At 44.8% G+C, this 25,342-nt stretch overlaps 1 protein-coding gene and 1 non-coding gene across 10 annotated transcripts in view; both read right to left on the bottom strand.

Moving 5' to 3' along the window:
• Positions 1 to 4,202, bottom strand: part of LOC145515620 (F-box only protein 17) — a 31,697-nt gene extending 27,495 nt beyond the window's left edge. For 5 of the 9 annotated variants that reach the window (XM_081516470.1, XM_081516478.1, XM_081516472.1 and 2 more), the window contains exon 1: positions 3,965 to 4,202. The gene's annotated coding sequence lies outside the window, so the exon portion shown is untranslated. Of the gene's footprint in view, positions 1 to 3,948 lie in introns of all 9 variants that reach the window. The other 4 variants (XM_081516474.1, XM_081516476.1, XM_081516473.1 and 1 more) reach the window with 1 other exon arrangement.
• Positions 4,203 to 14,414: 10,212 nt separating this feature from the next.
• TRNAG-CCC (transfer RNA glycine (anticodon CCC)) lies at positions 14,415 to 14,487 on the bottom strand. The gene has a single exon. It is a non-coding gene; the product is annotated as a tRNA-Gly (tRNA).
• Between the last annotated feature and the right edge of the window lie 10,855 nt (positions 14,488 to 25,342).

Here is a 25,342-nt window from a genome sequence, read left to right as displayed (position 1 = left end):
ATTTGTTGATGCTTTCTTGGTGTGAGGCACCCTGGGAAATTCTTTATGTGCATCATCTCATTCCCTGGAGGCAGCACTGACATTTCTGGGGCATCACAGGACCAGGCAGGGACACTGGTTTTGGGAACTGCTGGTGACAGCCTGCAGAGGAGGTGGCGCTGGGGAGAGGTGAAACTTTGCCAGTTGCATATTCAGCCCCGGGTTAGCCTCAGCCCAAACTCAAACTTTTTCATGAACTTGGGCAAATGGGTTTCCCTCTCTCAGCGTAGATTTCTCCTCTGGAAAATGGGATGCGAAGGTCCACATGTCCTCTCCAGGCTTCCCTGGTGGCTCAGTCAGTAAAGAATCTGCCTGCAATGCAGGAGACCTGGGTTTGACCCCTGGGTTGGGAAGATCCCCTGGAGAAGGAAATGGCAACCCATTCCTGTATTCTCACCTGGGAAATCCCATGGACAGAGGAGCCTGGTGGGTTAGAGTCCATGGGATTGCAAGAGTTGGACACGACTGAGTGACTAAACCACCACACTCCACAATCCCTAAATCCGAAAGCTCTGAAAACCAAGTCTTTCACAGACCCACTTGGTGGCAGACCTGCCTGGAACTGATGGAAGGTTTTATTTATGATATGAACATGCATTTCACTGAAGAATTATCAGTGTGTTTGATTACTCCCCAGTCCTGCTAGGGATGTTCTTTGGAAAAATTTTTGAGTAATTATTTATTTATTTTTGGCCCCTATGTCTTTGTTGCTGCACGCAGGCTTTCTCTGTTTGCAGAGAGCAGGGGCTACGCTCTGGTTTCAGCGGGCAGGCTTTTTATTGTGGTAGTTTCTCTTGTCGTGGAAGAGCCCCACACCCTGTCTTGTCTAGGCGTGAGGCTCCGGGAGTTGTGGCTTGTGGGCTGTAGAGTGTGGTCTCAGTAGTTGTGACGCACAGGCTTAGCTGCCCCTTCGCATGTGGAATCCTCCCGGACCAGGATCTATCCTGTGTCTCTTGCATTAGCAAGCAGATTCCCAACCACTGGACCATCAGGGAAGTCTACCCCAATATGGATCATATGTAATACACAGGATGGTTCTTTGTGACCTGCCTCATATTCAATTCCCAAATGCACTGAATAGCAAACGTTTTGGCTAAGACATTGTGGACTTGTAGTAACTCTCACTTCCCATGGTGATGGGGAAATTAAACAAGATCACGGCTGGTCTTCAACAAGTGTTAGCTGCCATTGTGACTGCTGTGACAATGATTAGCAGTCAAGGCCAGCTATGGGACTGGAGTCTGGGGCTGCACCTCCTTATGTCAGAATCATGCAGGCACTGAAACCATGACTGAAGGAATGTGGGTTAAGAGGATTCATGCCTAGGAAGGAACAAAACACAGCAGGACACAAAACTGCACCAATGGCAAGATCAGAGCCATCTGGTGAATTTTAAAAAAGGCAAAAGGTGGACTTTCCTAGTGGTTACGTGGTTAAGAATCTGCCTTCCAGTGCAGGGGATGCAGGTTCATCCCTGATTGGAAAACTAAGATCCCATATGCTTCAGGGGCAGCTAAGCCTGTGCGCTACAATTATCGAGCCCCAAGAGCAGTTATGATGTTATGCATAATTATTCACAGGATTAGCTGACCATGGTCATTAACAAAAACCCTTCACAAAATACTAACAACTACTGTTAACTGAACACTAAATGCTCCAGGCATGTGGAAAGTGCTTCCCAAGATCTCACAGAAGTCTCACCAACAACCCCATGAGGCTGGTGCTATTTTTCAGCTGGGGAAACTGAGGCTTGGAGGAGGGAAGCAATCAACCCGAGGTCACCCAACAGGCACGGGGCAGGTCGGGGTGGAGGACTCTAGGGTTGTGCCACTGTGTATGTTTTCATCTCTGAGTTTCTCAACTTTTATCTTACTTTCTTTATTTTTTATATTTGTTTATTTTTCTGTCTCAATGCATTTTATTTATTTATTTTTATTGGAGTATAGATGCTTTACAATGTTGTGTTAGTTTCTGCCAATAAATCATCTTTCTTTATCTTCCCTAGATTTCACCATAAAAATGTCACCATACAGAAAAGTTGAAAATATGGTTAAAATGGATATCTCTGTTCCATATTTTGCCATATTTGCTTTCTCTCTCTCTTTTGATAAACTATTAAATACCAGAATATGCATCTGCTAAGAAAGAATAAGGACTCTCTATAGGTCTATTATCTCTCAACCCACTAAGAGAAATTCAATCTACTATCTAATATTCAGTCTATGAACAGTTTTTCTCATTGTTCCAGGGTCTTCCGGAATTGTATCTTCCAAACAAAGACAGGACTCACACACTGCTGGGGGTGTTCATTCTCTCTAATCTCTTTTAATCTAAAAGGCTGCCCATGGGAATTACCTAGCAGTCCAGTGGTTAGGACTCCAAAATCTCACTGGCAAGGGCCAGGTTTTTTTGGATACCTGGTCTGGGAGCTAGTATTGCCAAAACAAAACAAAAACAAAAAACACTGCCCCGGCCTTTTCCGTTTTTCTTAAACGGATTGTATTACTTTTATCATAGGGAAAAAATAAGGCAGTCTCATTTATATTTGATTTGTGAACCATATGTATATCTTGATTGGATTGAAAAATTAGCATTTAAATAAATATGAAAACTTTATTAAAAGGAGAGTCAACAGATTCTATATGTGTATATAGAATATAGAATATATAAATATATACAGATATGCTTAAAGAAAAAGGAACAAAAGTTTACAAAAAATTATTTAGAGAAGCTAAAAGGAATGTTGTGATTATACAGGGAGGAGAGAAACCCTGGAGATGATAAGCTTCTGTCCCCATCTATTTTTAGCAAAAGATTAGACATTGTGTAAAAGTTGATAAAGGAACAAATAACAATGGAAGAATTTGCTTTAAAGATTTGGAACTACCAGACTTCCCTTGTAGCTCAGTCGGTAAAGAATCTGCCTGCAGTGCAGGAGACCCAGGTTCGATCCCTGGGTTGGGAAGATCCCCTGGAGAAGGAAATGGCAACCCACTCCAGTATCCTTGCCTGGAAAATCTCATGGACAGAAGAGCCTGGTGGGCTGCAGCCCATGGGGTCACAAAGAGTCGGGCTCGACTGAGCGACTAACACTTAAACTAGAGGAATAAAGAGCAAAAAAGATTTAAAATGACACACCAGGGATCACAAGTTACTTCTGCCATTTCTGAAAAGTAATTTAATTACAAAATTTAAAAACTGGCTGCGGGGGAGACTGCGCTTGTTTAAAGGATTGATATTGCATGCAAACCTTTGTCTTTTGTACTTGTGTTACTGGGACATTAAAAAAAATGTTATTGTCTATTTTAAAAGTAGATTGGTAATACTATAGTCTTTCAAAATAGCGGTAAACAGCTGCCTTTTAAAGTTGAAGGATCAAGACACGGAACGTTAACAAATATGACCGGTCACTGCAAAAGTTAACTTAGAACAAAGTTTAAATTGGGTAGAGCGGCCGCAGCTAAAAACAAACTGTGCCCAAGTTGCTAAAGCAAGAAACGGTGCTCTAAGATCTTCCGATTCGTAGATTTTCCTGCCAGCCAGAGGACACAAAAAACAGAATTGGTAAAAAGTGGTTCGGCCTTTCACCAGCTGCTGTGAACACGTGTTGGTCGAGTACGTGGGGGTTGGGGGTGGTGTTTAATAGTGGCCTCCTCAGACCAGCAGCCGGGCGGAGAGGCGAGGGCTTTAGAGGACCGGTTTTATAGCCAAGCCCTTTTCCTACGATCTGGGGCTTTCAAACGTGCGTTCCTGTAACTCTGGACTTAAAGGGGCAGAAGCCGGGGAAGGGGTGTTGGGGCGCAGGACTCCAGGGACACGCCACTCCGGGCCGGGCCTGGGGCGGAAATCCTCCCCGGGGCGCCCCAGCTGCGAGTGTGGACGGACACCGGTCCCGACCTCGGTCCCTACCTGTCCCGGCGCTCACCTGGCGGCCTGCTCGGAGGTGGAGGCGGACTACGATCCCCTTCCCCACCCTGCTCTGAGAGGTAGTCCGGGGGGTGCTCCTCGGGATCGGCCCCGCCCAGGGAGTCCGGGGACCCGCGCTCTGGGCAGTCGGTCCTCTGGGAGAGTGGGGGTGGTGGTGGTGGCGGCTGAAGTCTGGAGCCGGGGGCTGGAGACTATGAAGTCCGGCGGGCAGGCGGGCGGCTGCGCCGAGCCGAAGCGAGGGAGGGGCGGGATCTGGGAGGCTGCAGGCGGCAGGGGAGGGCTCAGCTGCCTCGAGGCTGGCGGGGAGGAGACCCAATCCCTGCGCTCCCGGATTTGGGGGCCTGCTCATCGCTCCTTTGCAAAGTCTATACTTTCTCCACGTGGTTACCTGCTGCCCAGGCGCCTAGCGATCTAAGACTGGGGTGGGTCGGTGGAGGCAGGGTGGCGTGGTGAGGGGAGGACATTCACCGCAGGCGTCTCCAATGGGAGAGTTCTGCCTCCCCTACCCCCAGAGCCTCCCGCGGTGGGAATTGTCCCGTCTGCCCCTACTCCCCAAATTCCCCTCTTTGCTTCATATTCCAGCTGATCTTGAATGGCTTGAAGCAGGTTCCGGCTAGAGATTGAGGTCTAGAGGTGGTGGTGAAAGAACTGAATCCTAACCACTAGACCACCAGGGACAGTGGCCAGTGACAAGGCCTTGGCCCATCAACTCTCTAGAAATGAGTTTCCACATAGAGACGGACAGTATTTTTTTGGAAAAAAAAAGGGATAGCCACACTGGAGGGCCCAGATGAGGCATGTCTTTCGACTTTCCTTTGGCCAATCATCTTGCTTTGCCTGGTTCTGAGTCTGTATTTGGTTTATTTCAGGGTCCTCCCGTCTGCAGGGGCTTGCCTGGTGGCTCAGAAGGTAAAGAATCTCCCTGCAATGCAGGAGACCTGGGTTCGATCCCTGAGAGGGGAAGATGCCCTGGAGAAGGATATGGCAACTCACTCCAGTGTTCTTGCCTGGATAATTCCATGGACAGAGGAGCCTGGCGGCCTACAGTCCATGGGACCACAAACAGTCAGACACGATTGAGCAACTAACACTCCCATCTGTGCCTCAGCTTCTCTTAGCCAAGATGAATTCCATCGAAGAGACCTATGGTAGGTTGACATCACTTACCATGAGGTGACGCCCCCTGCCTTTTGACATCCGAGGAGCCTTCTGCGCATGTGTAGTCGAGAATGTCTCCTTAACTTCAAGAATGAGGAATGTGGTGTCTTTTATTTCTTATCTGGGCAGGGCCCAGCTCTTCTCTGGCTTCTCATCTTGGAGGACCTGCCCACAGGGGACAAACTCTGGCTGTTTAGATTGGGTCCATCTATCTCCTGGCTCACAGCCACCTGCCTCCAGCTGCCTCCAGCATTCACATCTCGCTCACCATCTGTTTACTCCTAGTAAATGGCTGAGCTGTGACTCCAACCCTGGGCCTGGTGAAAAACACTTGGACTGAAGCTTCTGTCTGCAGGAATTCTCCAGAATTTATGTTGTGTCCCCAGGGTAGTGTCTCAGAAGCCCAGGCTTGTTCTTAAGTTGAACATCTCTGCCACACAAACTCCTGGGGCGACAACCTGGGTGATGCTACTTTAGAAACCTGCCCCTCCCCTAAGTTGCAGGCAAGAGAATTAATCCAAGGTTCACAGTAAGGATGAGACCAAGACACATTTCTCTCTTGACCTCTGCCATTGCCCTCCACAGTGATTTTTTTTTTTTTTTCTGATTGCCCTAGATGGTGTGCACACAAGGACTGACCTTACACATCCTAGAGGCAGCCTTCTGAACTCCAGGCCTCTTGTGTATGAGTGCCAAGTTGCTTCAGTCTGTCTGACTCTTTGCAACATCATGGACTGTAGTCCGCCAGGCTCCTCTATCCATAGGATTCTCCAGGCAGGAATACTGCAGTGGGTTGCCATGCCCTCCTCCAGGGGATCTTTCTGACCCAGGAATTGAACTTGTGTCTCTTACGTCTGCTGCATTGGCAGGTGGGTTCTTTACCACTAGCGCCACCTGGGAGGCTACTAGGAAAGCATCAGCAATCCCAGTTGCCCCAGTGCTCAGTCATCACTGGCACTATGGAACTGATAGAATGTGTCTCTATACTTAGTACAGTGTAGATGCTTCTGTCTCCGGGCAGAAAGAATTCAATGAGAGGCAGAGTGACAGGTAAGGAAAGAGTTTATTAGTATAGGAGGCTTGAGTGCTGCACCCTGAGAATTTAGTGGGCTCCAGTTTTATAATCAGACTTCCCTTGTGGCTCAGCCAGTAAGGAGTCTGCCTGCAATGCAGGAGATATGAGTTTGATCCCTGGGTTTTATAATCAAAGGAAAAGTGGGGAGGGGGAGAAAACCACCTTTTCCCTCATCCTTGAGTAGATGTCAAGCTTCCATCATCAGCTCCTCCTTCATGTCAGGTGGAGTTTTCATGTCCCTACCTGGTCAAGTCAGCCCTATTCTGGCACAATGGAAATGAGCAAAGAGGCTGTGACATATGCTAAGAATAGTAAATCATCTCAGGTTTCAGTATAATGTCACCCTTTCCTTATATTTTTATTTTTGGTGTGCCCAGAGGAGCATTTCCTAGGTATTATTAACTTACTGAGCTCACTGGACAGGATGTGGGTCTCATTTCACCATCATTTTTATTGTTTGGGGCCTGTCTCAGGCTTCTGTTGTGTGGTTTTGTTGCTAAGCAAGTCTGCTTGGCTTTGTGCTTAAGCAAACCTGCTTTCTTCTTCTTTTTTTTAAAAAAAATATTTATTTGGCCCCACTGGGTCTTAGTTTTGGCATGTGAGATCTTAGTTCCCTGATCAGGGATGGAACGCTGTGCCCCCTGCATGGGGTTCCCTGTGCAGTCCGATGGGCCTCCCAACCACCAGGGAAGTCTCAAACCTGCTTTCTCTAATGATCATTGACTTACACGGGTCTTCCATACTTTTTTTCTCTACTTACAATCTCCCAGTGGGATGAAGGGCTCCCCTGGTGACTCAGACGGTAAAGAATCTGCCTGCAATGGGGGAGACCTGGGTTGGGAAGATCCCCCAGGGGAGGGCATGGCAATCCACTCCAGTGGAGAATCCCCATGGACAAAGGACCCTGGCAGGCTACAGTTCACAGGGTCACAAAGAGTCAGACATGACTGAGCATCTAAGCACACACATACACACAGTGAGATGAAGTATTTAATCACCTACTTTGTCCCTTTACTCTGTCTCTACCAACTAGGCTAAATGCTTTATATGCAATTCTCTACAGCTGCCTCCTCTCCTGAGAAACTGAGGCCCAGAGATGGGTAGGCTTTGCATGAGGTGTGAGTCACTTGCTTGGGGGTCACACAAGAAGGGGTTTAAGCCTCCTCTCCCCAGGTCCCTCCACTGGAAGCCTGGGAAAGGCACTACAGCACTGCCATGAGGACAGTGTGAGATCTGCGCCTGTAGCAGCCATGAAATTAAAAGACACTTGCTCCTTGAAAGGAAAGCTATGACAAATCTAGAGAACATATTAAAAAGCAGAGACATCACTTTGCCAACAAAGATCCATGTAGTCAAAACTATGGTTTTTTCAGTAGTCATGTATAGATGTGAGATTTGGACCATAAAGAAGCTGAGTGCCAAAGAATTGATGCTTTTGAACTGTGGTGCTGGAGAAGACTCTTGAGAGTCCCTTGGACAGCAAGGCGATCAAACCAGTCAATCCTAAAGGAAATCAACCCAGAATATTCATTGGAAGGACTGATGCTGAAGCTAAAGCTCCAATATTTGGCCACCTAAAGTAAAGAGCCGACTCACTGGAAAAGACCCTGATGCTGGGAAAGATTGAAGGTAGGAAGAGAGAGGGATGACAGAGGATGAGATGGCTAGGTGGCATCACCAACTCAATGGACATGAGTTTTAGCAAACTCAGGGAAGCCTGGCATGCTGCAGTCCATGGGGTCGCAAAGAGTCGGACACGGCTTAGCCACTGAACAGCAACAATGCCCAGTAAATGCTGCTGCTGCTGCTGCTAAGTCGCTTCAGTCGTGTCCGACTCTGTGCGACCCCATGAACTGCAGCCTACTAAGCTCCTCCATCCATGGGATTTTCCAGGCAAGAGTACTGGAGTGGGTTGCCATTGCCTTCGCCAGTAAACGCTACCTCTCATTATTTGTACCATCCACCTTTCAAAGCATTTTCTGATACAGATTGTAAAATTGTTGTATTATTGATAATGTTTTTAGTATAGATCCACACACAGTCCCTTACCTGAAAGATCTAGGACTAGATAGTATGGATTCCGGATTTTTGTTTTTTTAATTTAGAAGTTGGTGGGTTGGGAAGATCCCCTGGAGAAGGGAAAGGCTACCCACTCCAGTATTCTGGCTGGAGAATCCCATGGACTGTATAGTCCATGGAGTCCCAAAGAGTTGAACAAGACTGAGTGACTTTCACTTTCACTTTCAGAATGTATGTAAGGCATATACAGCATTCTGCAGTATTCCCAGAAGGGCCAGGGCAGCCATCCATGATCACATGATAATTCTACTTCAAAGTGTATGTAGAGAGAGGTACACTCTTAGTGGAATAGTTATAAATATGCGATGTCAGTTCTGTCAGGTCTTATTGCTTGAAGATTTTGGGGCCTAATTTATGAAGAAAGTTTGTGGGTAAGAGACTGTAGCAATGGTTTTTAGGTTTTGTTTTTTTTTTTAATTGATACCATTATTAAGCAGCTGCTTTGCAGACTTTCAGATTATGTAGGTTTACAGGCACTAAACAATTTATTTCAACAGATAATGCTGGTTTATTACAGATAAAATGGAGAAAAAACACAAGGTATCCCCCTCAAAATAATTGGATTATCAGAGGGTGTTAAAACCATTGGTAAAAGGCTGTTGGAGAATAGTCCAGAATTATTACCCATCAGATGACTTATTCACTAGAGAGGGGGAAAAATACACCTACCAAGTGAGGGATGGTGAGTTTTGGCAGACAGACTCTTAACCAAACGATCAAATGATATCCTCAGCAGTGGGACAGCATGACCTCAAAGGTCTCTTGATGGGACACTATAGGAAGTATACAACATTGCCTAAGCAGAATTCTAGTTAAAAAAAATTAAATCTCTATTTATTTTTTAAAATAATTTAATTTATTTATTTATGGCTATGCGGGGTCTTCCTTGCTGCGTGGGCTTATCTCTAGTTGTAGTGAGTGGCGGCTACTCTCTAGTTGTGGTGCATGGGCTTCTCATTGCCGTGGCTTCTCTTGTTGCAGAGCCACGAGCTCTAGGGCGCACAGGCTTCACTGATCATGGCTCGTGGGCTCTAGAGCACAGGCTCAGTAGTTGTGGCGCACGAGCTTAGTTGCTCTGTGGCCTGTGGGATCTTCAAGGACTGGTGATCAAACCCGTGTCTCCTGTAGTGGCAGCCAGATTCTTTACCACTGAGTCACCAGGGAAGCCCTAAATCTACATTTAATAATGTGAAAGCAATCAGTATTGAACATAATATAACTGGCCCCTGCCAAAAAATAACTGTCCAGAACTTCAAAAAAGTCAACATGAAAAACTAAAAAAGAGACTAAAGAGACAAGAACCAGAGTCAGTTTGTGCACCTTGGTTGGGGCTTGAATTGGTGATTTCCTTTGGGTTCTGTCTTGCTCGGGGCTGGTTTTCTTTTCCTGTCTGATGATGTAGCTTCTTTCTTGCCATTCTCGATGGAGGCACAAGGCTGGTGTCTGTAGGTGATGGGCTGTGCTTTCTGTTATAAATGTTGACTGTTTTCCTGCCAGGCCACAGCATGAATGCGGGCTTTGTGTCTGGGTGTGGGACTTGCCGCCCGGGCTGGCCTCCCACGTGGGTGGTAAGAGACCAGGAATTCCACTTCCAGCTGCCCTCCCCTCCCCCGCAAGTGCCAGAGCAGGACGGGCTTTTTCCAGAAGTCAGCTCCTAGGCCTAGTGACTGCCTCAGGCTGGCAGAGAGCTGGATCTCTTTAGGGAACCGCCCTTCAATTCTTGTTTTCCTGCACATGAATGCTGGGTGGCTTGTGCCCTGGGGAAGACGGGAGGACAGCGTGCAGGAAGCTTGGGAAAACTATCATCTGAGCCTGGCTTGGCTGTATTTTCTCATTCCTGCCTACGCACTACAGCCCGGTCCTATCCGGCTCGGTCTTTCCTGCAGTCCTGTCTTGAATGCACTGACCTCTTTACTCTGATTCATGTCCTCAAGCCTCTACCTTATTTGTCTTACCAGAAATGTGTGGAATTTGGAATTTCTCACGAGTGGGTGGTGTCTGTGGTAGTAAAACCTGAGGGAAGGGAACAGGCCACAACCTTTAAAAAACTGACAGAGCCCGAGGACATGACATAAGCTGATTAGAACCAAATAAGTCCAAGATGGTGGGCAGGTTGATTTCCACTAGACCTTGAGCCTCAATATACGCTCATTTGTAACACATTTGCATATGCTAAGTGACATACCTACCAGTGCCTTGACAGTTCCAAGGCTGACCATCAAAGACCAAAAAGTGGGCAGTGGCCTAATCCCTGGAAATCTCCACCCCTTCCCCCAAATTTCTTGACTTCCTACTTTTGCATTCTAGCCCCCTATGATGAAAAGGACATCTCTTTTGGGTGTTAGTTCTAGAAGGTCTTGTAGGTCTTCACAGAACCGTTCAACTTCAGCTTCTCCAGCATTGCTGGTTGGGGCATAGACTTGGATTACTGTGACATTGAATGGTTTGCCTTGGAAATGAACAGAGATCATCCTGTCGTTTTTAAGATTTTCTTCTAAGGGATTCTTGCCCACAGTAGTAGATATAATATTTTAATTCTCCCATTCCAGTCCATTTTAGTTCACTGTGAGAGACGGACTATAAAGAAAGCTGAGCGCCAAAGAATTGGTGCTTTTGAACTGCGGTGTTGGAGAAGACTCTTGAGACTCACTTGGACTGCAAGGAGATCAAACCTGTCAAGTCAATCCTAAAGGAAATCAGTCCTGAATATTCATTGGAAGGATTGATGCTGAAGCTGAAACTCCAATACTTTGGCCACCTGATGGGAAGAACTGACTCATCAGAAAAGCCCTTGATGCTGGGAAAGACTGAAGGCAGGAGGAGAAGGAGATGACAGAGGATGAGATGGTTGGATGGCATCACTGACTCGATGGACATGAGTTTGAGCGAACTCCGGGAGTTGGTGATGGACAGGAAAGCCTGGTGTGCTACAGTCCATGGGGTCACAAAGAGTTAGACATGACTGAGCGACTGAGCTGAACTCCCCCAAATAGTTGGAATAATCCTCCCACTCATTAGCCTATGAAGTTACCCAGCCCATAAAAACCATCCACACCATATTTCAAGGCTGCTCTCCCCTTCTGAGATGACCCACACTCTGTTTGTAGAGTGTGTTTCTCTTTAAATTCTTACCTATCACTTTGTCTCTCACTGAATTTTTCTGCAAAGAGACATCAAAAACCTGAGCTTCATTAAGTCCTGAGACCAGATGTGTGGTTTTGGTTAAAAGATCATGGAGTCAAGTTGCAATCTGAGTTACAGAGTTACACTAGGCTGAAGAAAGTCTCCCCCGCCCCTAAGATATCTGTGCCCTAATTCTTGGAACCTGTGAATGTTGCCTTGCTGTTGTTCAGTTGCTAAGTCATCTCCGACTCTTTGTGATCCTATGAACTGCAACACGCCAGGCTTCCCTGTCCTTCACTATCTCCTAGCGTTTACTCAAATTCATGCTCATTGAGTCGGTGATGCTATCTAACTATCTTATCCTCTGTGGCCCCCTTCTCTTTTTGCCTTCAAGCTTTCTTTTCCAATGAGCCAGCTCTTTGCATCAGATGGCCAGAGTGTTGGCCCCCCGCACATACCTTTCAGTAACACTTCCAATCAATATTCAGGGTTGATTTCCTTTAGGACTTACTGGCTTGATCTCCTTGCTGTCCAAGGAACTCTCAAGAGTCTTCTCCAGCACTATAGTTCAAAATCATCAATTTTTTGGTGCTCAGCCTCCTTTATGTTCCAATTCTCAACATCCATACATGATCACTGAAAAAACCAAAGCTTTAACTAGACTGACTTTTGTCGGCAAAATGAATGTTGCCTAACACAGCAAATATTATGTGGATGTGATTGAGTTAAGGATCTTGGGATGCTGAGACCAGCCTGAATACAATCTCAATATTCCTGATAGAGAAGAGACAGGAAGAGTCGGTCAGAGGGAGGACAATGTGATAGCAGAAGCAGAGATGCTAGTGATGGGCTTTGAAGGTGGAGGAAGGGGCCACAGGCCCAGAGTGAAGGGGCCACAAGCCAACTGGAAGCTGAAAAAGGCAAGGACAAAGTCTCCCACTCAGAATCTCCTAAAGCAAACAGCCCTGTGCCCCCTTGACTATCGACCTAACTGATTTTGGATTTCTAACCTCTAGAACTGTAAAAGGATAACTTTTGCTGTGTTAAGCCATTGAGTTTATGGTAATTTGCTACAGCAGCAAAAGAAAACAAATCCAGTCTCCTTCCCCATGCCTGTGCATTGTCAGCTGATTTCCTTTTTTGTTCTATTACCTTGTGCACATGGGCGTGTATCATACCCTCTAAGGTGCTAAGAGGGTGGGCTTTGGGTCAGACTTTATTTCCTGGTGACAACAGTGATTACTGAGTGACACAAGGCAGCTCACTCTGTTGTCTTACTGTGCTGTCAGTTTCCTTGTGGTGTGAGGGTCAAATTCCAGTTTCTTTCTTTTTCATTTTTTGGGCTGCGTCATGCAGCAGAGTCTTAGGTCCCCAACCAGGGATCGAACCTGTGCCTCTTATAGTGAAAGTGTGGAGTCTTAACCACTGGACCATCAGGGAAGTCTTACCTCCGTTTTCTTTACTTTTTTAAAAAAGTTATTTTTTAATTGGAGGAAAATTGCTTTACAATGTTGTGATGGTTTCTGCCATAGTATAATGCAAATCAGCCATATTATACATAAATCCCCTTCCTCTTGAGCCTCCCTCCCCCTAACCTACCTCTAGATTGCCTCCATTTTCTATCAGGCCTGCATATGTTTTGTTTAGTTTTCAGTGTTTTAAAGTGTTCTCATTGAACAGGATAATTATCCTATAGGGTAATTTATTTTGAATAGGATAATATATTTACATGGTATAAGAATTTAAAAGTATAAAAATGTTTCCAGCGCTAATCTCTCTTCTACCATTGCCTTCAGCCATCCTAGTTATCCACTTGATTCAGATACATTCTTGCAGAGATTTTTCTATACAGGGACAAGGAATTGCATACACGCACACACACACACACACAAACACACACTCACACTCTCTCTCATCAAATGAACAATAACATACCATATGCACCCTGTTTGACCCTTTGCTTTTATCATGTAATATATATTTTAACAATTCTTTTCTAATATGGTTTATTACAGGATTTTGAATATAGTTCCCTGTGCTATCACAAAAACACCTTGCTGTCTATCCATTCTGTATATAGTTTGCATCTGCTAGTCCCAAACTCCCAGTGTACCCCTTCCCCCCACCTCCTCTCATTTAGTATATTTTTTATTATCTTTCCATATCATTACATAGAGATTTTCCTTTTTAAATTTTTTTTTAAAAAATTGGCCATTTGGCTTGTGGGAGCTTAATTCCCCAGCCAAAGATGGGGCCTGCGCCCTTGGCAGTGAAAGTCAGAGTCCTAACTACTGGACCACTGGAGAATTCCCATCCTTATTTATTTATTTATTTTTGTATGAAGGTACCTGATGCTTTTCTCTTGTCCTTTACTGATGGAAAAAAAGAGAGTATTTCTAATAGTGCTGCCATATACGATGTGTGTCATCATAGTATATATTTCTAAAAGTGACTCAGTCACAAGATATGTGCATGGTTGTGATTTTACTTTAAAAATTTTTTAATTTATTTTTATTTTTTGGCTGTGCCATGTGGTGGGATCTTAGTTCCACTACCTAGGATGGAACCTGTGGTACCCCCTGTGGTGGAAGCTCGAAGTCTTAACCTCTGGACTGCCAGGGAAGTCCCTTTGTTGTAATTTTGAAAAGGAACAATGATAAGTGTTGCTGAGTGTGTAGGTAAATTGGAACCCTCATACACTGCTGCTGGTGAAAATGTAAAATGGTGTGGCTGCTTTGAACTACACCAGTCTGAAAAAGGTCCTTGAAAAGTTGAACGTGGAGTTCTCAGTTCCACTCTAAGGCATACACCATAGATAAAGGAAAACATATGTCCACACAAATACCTGTATACAGTGTTCATAGCAAGATTATTCATAACAACCAAAAGATAGAAACAACCCAAGCATCCATTAATGAATGAATAGATAAACATAATGTGATATTTCAATGCAACGGAATTATATTATTATCATTTTTTTTATTGGCCTCTCTGTGCAGCATGCAGGATCTTATTCCCTGACCAGGGATTGAACCTGAGCCCCCTGCATTGGGAATGCTGAGTCTTAACCACTGGACCACCAGGGAAATCCTACAATGAAATTCTTGAAACAGGATTATTGAGCCAGAAAAAGAAATGAAGTACGAATATATGTTACTATCAGGATGAACCTTGAAATCATTATGATAAGTTAAAGGACCCAGCACAGAAAGCCACATGCTGTACTGATCCCATTTATTTAGGAATGGCCAGAACAGGGAAATATACAGAGGCACAAAGTAGACTAGTAATTGCCAAGGGGGGCTTCCCAGATGCTAGTGGTAAAGAATCTGCCTGCCAATGCAGGAGATGTAAGAGACGTAGGTTCGATCCCTGGGTTGGAAAGATCCCCTGGAGTAGGAAACGGCAACTCACTCCAGTATTCTTGCCTAGAGAATCTCGTGGAAAGGGGAGCCTGGTGGGCTACAGTCCATGGGGTTGCAAAAAGTCGGACATGACTGAAGCAACACACACACATACACACACACGAGGGAACTACAGAGAAAGGAGAGATGTTAAGGTTCTCGAATTAGATAGTGCGTGATGATTGAACAGTATTGTGAACATACTAGAAACCACAGAGTCACACAATTTAATATGATAAATTGTTTTGTTATGTGAATTCTATCTCAATAAAAAATGCAATACTTCATAAAACGTTACATGCATAAAATTTTCTTAGTTACTGCAGAATTACCCATTGCTCAGCAGTGTATGCAAGCAACCATTTTTCCACGCTGCTGGATTTGCCAACAGCCATGGGGCTTGTGTGTGAATAGGAATACTAACTAATCTTTGTTCTTTGATAAAATCACTTAGCAGTTATTCTTCTATATCAGATTTCCCTAACCCATTAAACAGCCCTTCCAAATGCTATCACTTAAACCCTTCACAAATCTAATATCAGATCCTTGTAAATGTTGTAAGTACCTTAATGGATAGACGAGGCAATCGTGTGATATTATAATGATTATGAAACTGATGACTTGTACTGACTCATGTCACCAATGTGCTGACACCATAGATAAAGGAAAACATATGTCCACACAAATACCTGTATACAGTGTTTGAAATTCAAACCACGGGTTTGAATTTGTTGTTTCTTTACGATGGCTGTTCCAATGTGTATTCTTCTTTCCTGTTGGAAGTATGATTTTATTTGCCCGATAGGAAGAGTCAGGGTTACTGGCTCAGAGTTGCCAAGCTTTTGGGTGGAGGTGGAGCCAGTTTGGAGCTAGCCAATGATTCAGGATCAGTGATGAGATGGGGGAGCACCCGTCACGGCAGCCCACCAATGTGGTCGTTCTTCAGGAACTGTCCACAGGATCAGCTCTGAACACGTAGAAAGGCTTTATTTACGACCCCAGTGGGCATGACCCCTGCCCCCTCCCATCACATATGTTCTGAGCATCTTCTCATATCATACAGGCTGGCACTTTTTGTTCTGAGCAGGACCTGTTTCTTTTTAAAATATTTATTTGATTGTATCGGGTGTTGGTGGTGGCATGCAGGATCTTCGATCTTCTTGCAGCATGGGGGATCTTTAGTTTTGGCATGCAAACTCTTAGTTGCTGCGTGTAGGATCTAGTTTCCTGATCAGGGATCAAACCCGGGCTCCCTGCTCTGGGAATGCAGAGTCTCAGCCACTGGACCACCAGGGAAGTCCCTGAGCAGAATTTGTTTCTACCCAGTTAAATCCAAAGTCAGTATGGTTTAATAAAACTCCAGCTATCTTTTTTAACTGAGGTAGAAAATATATAACAGAAAATTTGCCAATTTAGTCCTTTTTAAGTGTATGCTGCTGCAGCACTGGTTGCCTTCATAATATCTTGCAAACATCACCATTCTCTATTTCCCAAATATTTCATCACTTCAAATAGAAACTCTGTATCCATTAAGCAATAATTCCTATTCCTTCCTCCCCTCAGCCCCTGCTAACATCTAATTTACTTTCTCTATGAACTTCCAATTCTAGATATTTCATATTAGTGGAATCATATGGTATTTTTTCTTTTGTGTCTGGCTTACTTCACTTTGCTTAATGCTTCCAAGGTTCATCCACATAGTAGCACACATCTGAGCCTCGTTCCTTTTGATGGCTGAATAGTATTCCTCTGTGTGGATGTGCTGTATTTTGTTTATCCCTTCGTCAGAGATGTTTGGTTTGTGCCTGCCCTTTGGCTACTGTAGATAAAGCTGCTATGAACATTCACCTACAGGTCTCTGCTTGAGTTCCTGTTTCCAGTTCTTTATGGGTATATACCTAGAAGAGGAATTGCGCATGTGATTATGGTAATTCTATGTTTCACTTTTTGATAACCAACTGGATAGTTTCCCACAGCATCTGCACCATTTTACATTCCCACTGGCAAAGTATGAGGGTTCCAATTTCACCACATCCTCGCCAGCACTTATTCTCCATTTTTACCATTATTATGACTGTCCTAGTAGTCATATAGTGTTATACGACCTCAGATTTTATTTTTTCTGTCACACTGCATGACAGGCATGTGGGATCTCAGTTCCCCAACCAGGGATCAAACCCATTCCCCCTGCATTAAAAGCAGGGAATCTTAACCACTGGACTGCCAGGGAAGTCCCTAACCTCAGCTTTTATCCTCATCAACCATCAAGACCTGAAACGACAAGTTGCTACATGTTTTCTAGTTTGGTGTCTTATCAAACGTTTTCAATCTTTTCCTAAGACATGACAAATGGTAACTCACCCAGTCTTTGCATTTCTCTTCTGGTGAGGAAGTGGATCTTCTTTTCTTCTGTTTAAGAATTGCTTGTGTTTCTTTCCCATGATTTTTCTGTTCATCAACCTTTACCCACTTTCCTGCAGTTACTGGACATATGCTGTGTTTTAAAAATGAAGCATTGGCTGCAAACACTGAAAGCTCCAGGGGTGCCTCACATAAAAATCTAATTTTCCAGCTTATTTTGGAAGTGCCCTGGCCTGCACACTCAGATGGCAGGGAGTGACTGGAAGAGAGGCTGCTCTGTAGGCTACACCGTCCCCCACCTGCATTCTGATACGCCTGGGCCCATCATCTGTCACATTACCTGCCGGGCCCTGTGGGCATTTGTGGTGGCAGCTCCTGGGATAATCCTTTCAAAGCACTCAGTCTAGAACCTGGCCCTGCAGAAAATTCAAAACAGTTAGAAAAGAAATTTCAAAAACAGAGCTGGCCAGTCTCATCTTAGTGATTGATGGTGGTTAAGGCACCAGTTAATAAATTAGAAGCACAACTGCTCAGTGATGATGTGCAGAGTTGGAGGGCAGAGAGTTCCAATGAAAACACAATCAGACCAAGGAAAACCTTCTGAATGAAAAGACAAGTTGCAGATGATGGGATTCAGGACATGCAGCCCTCAAGTGTGGCACCTTGGCACACTGATTATTTTAAGTTGAGGGAGTGTGAAAACAGCAGAAGTAGGAAGATCACTCTGACCTCCTCCTTTCTTTGCTCTTCTTCCCAGAAATAGGTCATCAAATCGTCATGTGAGAGGTGTTCCACCCCCCACTCCCCATTACCCCACCCCTATCCCCAACCCCCGACCCCGACATGGAGGAAAAGAGCATGGTGTTTGTGAAAACAAAGGGAGAAAAAGAAGAGTCCTAATAGACCTGCTGTGAGTTTTAATTGCTCAGTCCCACTTGCATAATCTAGGAGAATCTCCCCATCTCATGATTGTAGGGACTTCCCTAATGGTTCAGTGGCTAAGACTCTAAGCTCCCAATGCTGGGGGCCCAAGTTCGATCCCTGGTCAGGGAACTAGGTCCCATATACCGCAACTAAGAGTTTGCCTGCCGCAACTAAGACCTGGTACAGCCAAATTAATTAATTAATTAATTAAAAAAAAACTTGTAAAGTCTCTTTTGCAAGATAAGGGAGCATTTACATGTTCCAGGGGTGAGGACCTAGGTCATTTGGGGGCCAAATTCAATCTACCACAAACCATGGTTGTTTTATTTATTTAATTTTATTACATAATTTTTTTCACAGACATAATTCTCTTACAATTAATACTTGCTACAAAAAGGAGTTGGACATCATCTACAATTACACCACCATTCACAGAGGCTGAGTATCACATGCATGATGGTGTGCTCAGATCACAAAAAAATCTTTTCATACTTTCCAAATAGTTTTTTCTTTAAGCTATAAAGGTCAGTTACCTGAGCCAAACTTGTTCTTAATAAGTAGAATTTTTATGTCCATTCAAAGAGTGTCTTACATCTTTCTGGGCCTATTCATTTGCATACAGGAATAGAAACTATGACCAGATTTTTCACATCATGCATTGACATGAGATGCCTGCTCTTCTTAGGCTGTCTGATTTCTCTAAGATAAAAGGAGTGACTCGGCAGGGCCATGTGGATGAGGAGGTTCCATGTGGAGGAGATCACATCCTTGCACATCTTCTCTGCAGGGTCCAGCTTCAGATTCAGGCTCTTGATGCAAAACATTGTCGCTCGGCTTCACCCATGGTTCTGTTTTCTTCTTTTTTGACTGTGCCTCAGTGCACGCGGGATCTTAGTTCCCTGACCAGGGATCAAACCCATGCGCCCTGCAGTGGAAGTGCAGAGGACCAACCACTGGGCTGCCAGGGAAGTCCCTCAACCATGGTTCTTTTTATTTCAAGAGTCATCATCACCTGGACTTCCCTGATGGCTTAGAAGTGAGGAATCCACCTGCCGATGTAGGAGATGCGGGTTTGATCCCTGGGTTGGGAAGATCTCCTAGAGAAGGAAATAGCAACCCACTCCAGTATACTTGCTTAGGAAAATCCCTTGGACAGAGAAGCCTGGTGGGCTACAGTCTATGAGGTCACAAAAAGTCAGACGCGACTTAGTGACTAAACAACAAGAAGTCATCATCCTAATAGATATTACAGAATAATGTTCTATAATAATGGCTCTTACGTGCCAGGTGCTGGCCTAAGTGCTTTAGGTATGTTATCTCATCTAATCCTTCCAGCAGCCCTCGGAGGCAGGTACCACTGCTGTCCTGAAGATGCAGGCAAAGACAATACAGGGAAGGGATGAGAAGAGCTCTGACCCCCGGAGCCCACCACGATCATCCTGGGCTCATCCACCTGAGAGCATGAGAACCACTGCTACCCCAGATGCCCCCTTCCCTGGACAGAGGTTTCCTAAGGCTTCGTACACTGAATTTTGTACCTTGTTCTTCGTGTGTTGGCCCCTTCACAAACTCCTCCTGCCATTATTTTGTGAAGCTGGCCCACTCAGCAGGAAAAGCCCTGCTGAAGCAGAGATCTAAGGACTGCGGGGTTACCTGTTGGTGCCAGGTGCATGATGGGGAATCTCTGAAAGCCTCAGGCTCTGGTATGCCTACACAAGTCAGACTGGCTGGGGATCACTGCGTGTGATTCTCTCTAAGGCAGTGTTGGCCAAGTATCCAGTGTCTGTAATCGGGATCACCTTTGAAGATCCATGCTTAGGAAGAAAGACAGCCCGTAGTTTTTGTCCAGCTGGCCAGCTGAGCCACCAGGAGACCATGGGTTGCCAGAGGATTGCTGGTGCAGGAGAAGAGATTTTGAAAAGAAATGCATGAATATAGCCTTCGCAAGCAATACTTCCCTGGGGCAAAAAACCAGAAGAGCAGCACTTACATGTGCTGGTAGTGGGTTGCCTTATGACTTATATGAAAAAAATATGTATTTATTAACAATTGTAATGTTTTGGGGAAAACACTGAAAACTCATACAAAGCATGCCAAACTATAAGGTCTTTATTATCACTGATGAAAATGAGGCTAATAAGAGAGAGAATGTTGATTAAAAGATGAGGTGGAGGTTTGGGAAAAGCTGAGATTTATCTGTCAGAGATCCAAGTTAGAAGTTTATTTTTCTCTTCCTCTTTCTCTCCAGGTTGATAAAACAACTCTGCCCCATGAAGTTATTCAGGGTTCTTGGTTTCTCCTAGGTGCTGGTCTTGTCTTTGTGGTGAGATGGCTCATCACGATTACCATACTGCACAAGACCATGCCTGGCTGCATGGAAGGATGGGAAATGTAGATTTTCTATCTGCAGGATCTTATGCCCAATAAGATACTATTACTATTGTATTAGTTAGCTACTGCTGTGTAACAAATCACTCCCCTACAACACTTATGCATGCATGCTAAGTTGCTTCAGTCGTGTCCAACTCTTTGCAACCCTATGGACAGTAGCCCACCAGTCTCCTCTGTCCATGGGATTCTCCAGGCAAGAATACTGGAGTGGGTTTCCATGCCCTCCTCCAGGGGATCTTCCCAACCCAGGAATTGAAGGTGAGTCTCTTGTCTCCTGCACTGGCAGACGGGTTCTTTACCACTAGTGCCATCTGTGAAGACCCCTAAACACTTAGTGATTTAAAACAATGAACACTTTTTATCTTATGTTTTCTAAGGTCAGGAATCAGTCCCTCTCGGTCAAAGTCTCTTCCAAAACTACAAGTAAGGTGTTGGCCAAAGCTGCAGTCATTTCAAAGCAACAGGGGAAAGACACTTTTCCAAGCTTTCCGGCAGGCTTGTTGGCAGGTCTCAGGTCCTCACTGGTTATTGGTCAGTGACATCAGTTCCTTGCCATCCGGGCCTCTCTGTAGGGTGGCTCAGAGTGTGGCTTCCCTCTGAGCAAGAGAGCAAGTGAGAGAGACTTCACTGGTGGTCTAGTGACTAAAAATCTCCCTGCCAATGCAGGAGACACGGGTTCGATCCTTAGTCTGAAAGGATCACTCATGCCATGGAACAACTAAGCCCGTGTGCCGCAATTACTGAGCTCACACAACTACTGAGGCCTGGAAACCTAGAACCCCTGCTCTGCAACAAGAGAAACTGCCATGAGAAGCTTGCACACTGCAACTAGAGAGTAGCCTCTGCTCTCTGCAAGCAGAGAAAGCCTGCATGCACAGCAGTGAAGACCCAGTGAAGCCAAAAATAAACATTAATTAATTAAAAAAAAAGAAAGCAAGCAAATGAGAGAGGCAGAGAGGGCAAGCAGGAGAGAAGTCACAGCCCTTTTGTAGCCTGATCTCAGAAGTGACATCTCACTACTTTGGCCATTTTCTGTTTGTTCGAGGTGAGTCATTTAAACCCAGTGCACACGCCCAGAGGAGGGGTCAGTGCAGAGGATAAACACGCGGAGTTGGGGATCACTGGAGGTCATCTCAGGGGCTCCTTGTGGACCAAAGGGAGGTGGATTGGTGGGCAAAGTAGCTGTGTCTTGCACCATTTCTCTAAGTGAAAATTAGTAACTTACACCAGTGAGGGGCTGAGTAGAAGGAAATGGCAACCCACTCCAGTATTCTTGCCTGGGAAATCCCACGGACAGAGGAGCCTGGTGGGCTACAGTCCATGGGGTCACAGAGTCAGACACGACTGAGCAACTAAAACAACAACAACAACCAGTGAGGTGGGGTGGCTTCTTACCAACAGAGGACAGAGGGTCCAGCGAGTGTTCTGGTGTCACTGGGAAGACGTTTGTGGATGGAAAAGATGAATTACTTCATGTTTTACGTTAATCTTCAATACATTAACACTACCAATTAAAAATATTGTCCTCTTTAAGCTTCAAACTTTTACTTCCAAATATTATTCTATTTATAAATGCAGTAAATTTTATTTTTTATTTATTTAAACTTTTTTTTTGGATTATAGTTGATTTACAAGGTTGTGTTAGTTTCAGGTATACAGCAAAGTGAGTCAGTTATACATATACCTATATCCACTCTTGTTCAGGATTATTTTCCCACATAGGTATTTACAGAGTATTGAACAGAGGTCTCTGTGCTCTACCATAGGTCCTTATTTAAATCCAATCATTTTAATGGGCACTTTCAGGGAGGTCTTTGATTAATGTTCAATCAAGTCCAATTACAACAGTTTCACATCCTATTTAGAATTCTAGTTAATTAAATTTCCTTAAGTGCTCTGCTTTCACACATTTTAACACATCTCAATTTTCTTTGACCACTTAACAGAAGCTTCTAAAAAGCACAACCTCCTCAGGTTCTTAACTTGTATAATAAATTACAAGCATATCAAGATCTTTTAAATATTCTAGTACGATTTACTCACTTTGAAAAATTCCCTTTCACATTTCAGTGAAAAATTACAAGTCTAAAATAATGAATTACTCGATTATACACGTTACGTTGAAAGACTGACATTTACAAGACATGTTTGTCCCATTTTTATGCCAAATTCTCTCAAACATTTCAAATATATTAAACACTGAATATCCCAGATGATTCTTAAACATAACATGAAAGTATTAATTCTGTGGGTTCCACTGGCTTTCTCTATGTAATTGTAAGCCTTCTTACAACTGGGCATTAAAAGACACTCTTAAGGAAAATTTTATTAGAGTGGTGAGATTGATTCGTAGCCAGAAATTTGGGGCTGGAACAAGAGCTCTGACTTACTGGTTATGAAAAAACCCACAGGGTCCTTTTTTAAATAGTTACCAAAACAAAGTGGCTTCACAGGCTACCGAGTTCTGGTCCCCTGGCTTGTGTACCAGGTCAGGGTGTACCGTTCCCTCGCAGGAGTACCAGTTCACAGCCAGTGAAATCAGAGGAAGTCTGCAAGGCTACCCGGGGCTGCTCACAGCTGGATTGGCGTCAGCTGGTCTGTCTACTGCCCAGCTGTCTAGTCTGCATTCTTTCCTGAGTCTTGCTGTCAGGTCTGGCCACAGCCCCTGGAGGGAGTTAAATGATGTCCAGTGTGTTAATGATATCACTCAGCATCCCTTTGCCTGGCTCCGCTCTTGGCCAGGCTGAAGTCAGGGTTGTGACACAGAGATGAACAAGGATGTCTTAAGGTCCCCCAGGGATCGGGGGTCAGGAATTTGGAGACTATCCCTGGGATAGATCAACTCTCATGTCTATAGGATGGGAATGTGGGGAGGGTGCAACCAGCCTGGAATTAACCAGCCTGGGTGTGGAGGGAGCAGCTGGGTTCAAATTCTTTTTTCTATGTTTTTCTTTTCTTTTTTTTTCTGGCCTTGCCATGTGGCTTGCAAAATCTTCACTCTGGGACCAGGGACTGAGTCTGGGCTATGGCCAGTGAAAATGCTGAGTCCTAACCACCAGACTGCCGAGGAATTCTCTGGGCTCAAATTGGAGGGGGATGCAAAGGGCCAACAGGGAGGAAGATCAGAGAACAGGCTCTTGTTGGGAGTGATGGTGGAGTGGGACTGTGGAAGGATGCTGGCCAAGCAACCTCACAGCCCAGCCCTGCTCCTTCCACCCTCACTGAGTAGGGGTGAGGAGGTGGTTCAGTCAGCCCAGACATGAGCACCTACAGCATGCAGCACCTACTATGTGCAGAGTGTCTTCCTGAATCCTGCTGTCTCCAAACTAGATGAATCATAACCAAGGTAAGAGGCAATCCTGCCCAGGACTGGAGCCAGGTGGTGGCAGAGGTGGGGCTGATTCTGCATATATATTTTAAAGTTAATCATCTCAAGTGTGTTTAAATAGTTGTTGTTCAGTCGCTAAGTTGTGTCTGACCCTTTGTGACCCCATGGACTATAGCACACCAGGCTTCTCTGTCCTTCATTATCCCCCAGAGTTTGCTCAGACTCATGTCCATTGAGTCGGTGATGCTATCCAACCATCTCATCCTCTGCCGTCCCCTTCTCCTCCTACCCTCAATCTTTTCCAGCATCAGGATCTTTTCTAATGAGTCGGCTCATCACATCAGGTGGCCAAAGTATTGGAGCTTCAGCTTCAGCATTAGTTCTTCCAGTGAATATTCAGGGCTGATTTCCTTTAGAATTGACTGGTTTGATCTCCTTGCTATCCAAAAAACTCTCAAGAGTCTTCTCCAGCACCACAGTTCGAAAACATCAATTTAAATGGTAATAAATAATTAAATGTATGTATTTATTACTATTATTAAAAATCTTATTGTAGTATAATTGCTTTACAAAATAATATTAGTTTCTACTGTACTCTACATGTATTTCGAAGGGAAGAAACAGGATTTTCTGTTAGGCTGGGTGGAGAGACAGGAGAGAGAGGAATCCAGAACGAGGCCAAGGTGTCTGATTTGAGCATCTGGTTAAACAAAAGGAACTTTTCCTGAGGATGGCCTGAGCAAAAGGTTTAGAGGGGCCTGATATTAATTCTTTCCAGGCATGTGCTGCAGACTTCAAGGCACAATATCCTTCCAAATGTTGTAACCACAATCTGAGTATGAAATACATTTTCCATAGCAATCAGTACACAGAATTTCTTGTAGCTATTTACCCTTATTATATGCCAAGTCAGACATGTCTTGGGGACTGAACAACAAAAAGTATGTTGTGTACTCTGGAAAAATCAATTTTTTATTGTATTCCATTTAAAAACAAAGTGCTAATTATGACTTGTCAATAAGTCATGGCCAGAAATTTGTAAACCACTCTTCTGGGTTCTACCTCTTTGAAACTTGTCTTGGGCTTATTACTGCCGTGGAGAAGTCGAGGAGCTCGGGATGGGCTGACCATGGGGCAGTCAGAGATGGCTCAGGTGACTGGAGGTGGGAGATGCTGATGACTTGGAAGACCATGGGGAGGTGGGACTCCTGAGGATCCCTCCAGAGATGGCTATGCTGGGTTAGGGAAAAGTTCAAGTCTGCTGACCTAGCATGGAAAACTGGCAGGGACAGGCACTGAGGGCAGTAAGGGTATGCAAGCATGGAGCAGGGGTGAATAGGCTGCTGGGCGGCCGCGGGCAGGCACTCCCCACCCCTACTCCTGCAGAGCATGGCCAGGATCTGAGGCACCGTGGAAATGACACCTGGGGGAGAACAGCCCCTCCGATCCAGCTTCTGGGAGCGCTCTGCTTCTTGCTGCCAGTGAGTGCCTGCCCCCTGCCCTCCCCAGCCCCAGGGTGGGTCCAGTAATTTA

The sequence above is a fragment of the Giraffa tippelskirchi genome, chromosome 7 (assembly GCF_054371585.1).
Source record: "Giraffa tippelskirchi isolate mGirTip1 chromosome 7, T2T-mGirTip1v1.2.pri, whole genome shotgun sequence".
In the NCBI taxonomy this organism is placed as follows: Eukaryota; Metazoa; Chordata; class Mammalia; order Artiodactyla; family Giraffidae; genus Giraffa; species Giraffa tippelskirchi.
This window is presented reverse-complemented; position numbering and strand designations above follow the sequence as displayed.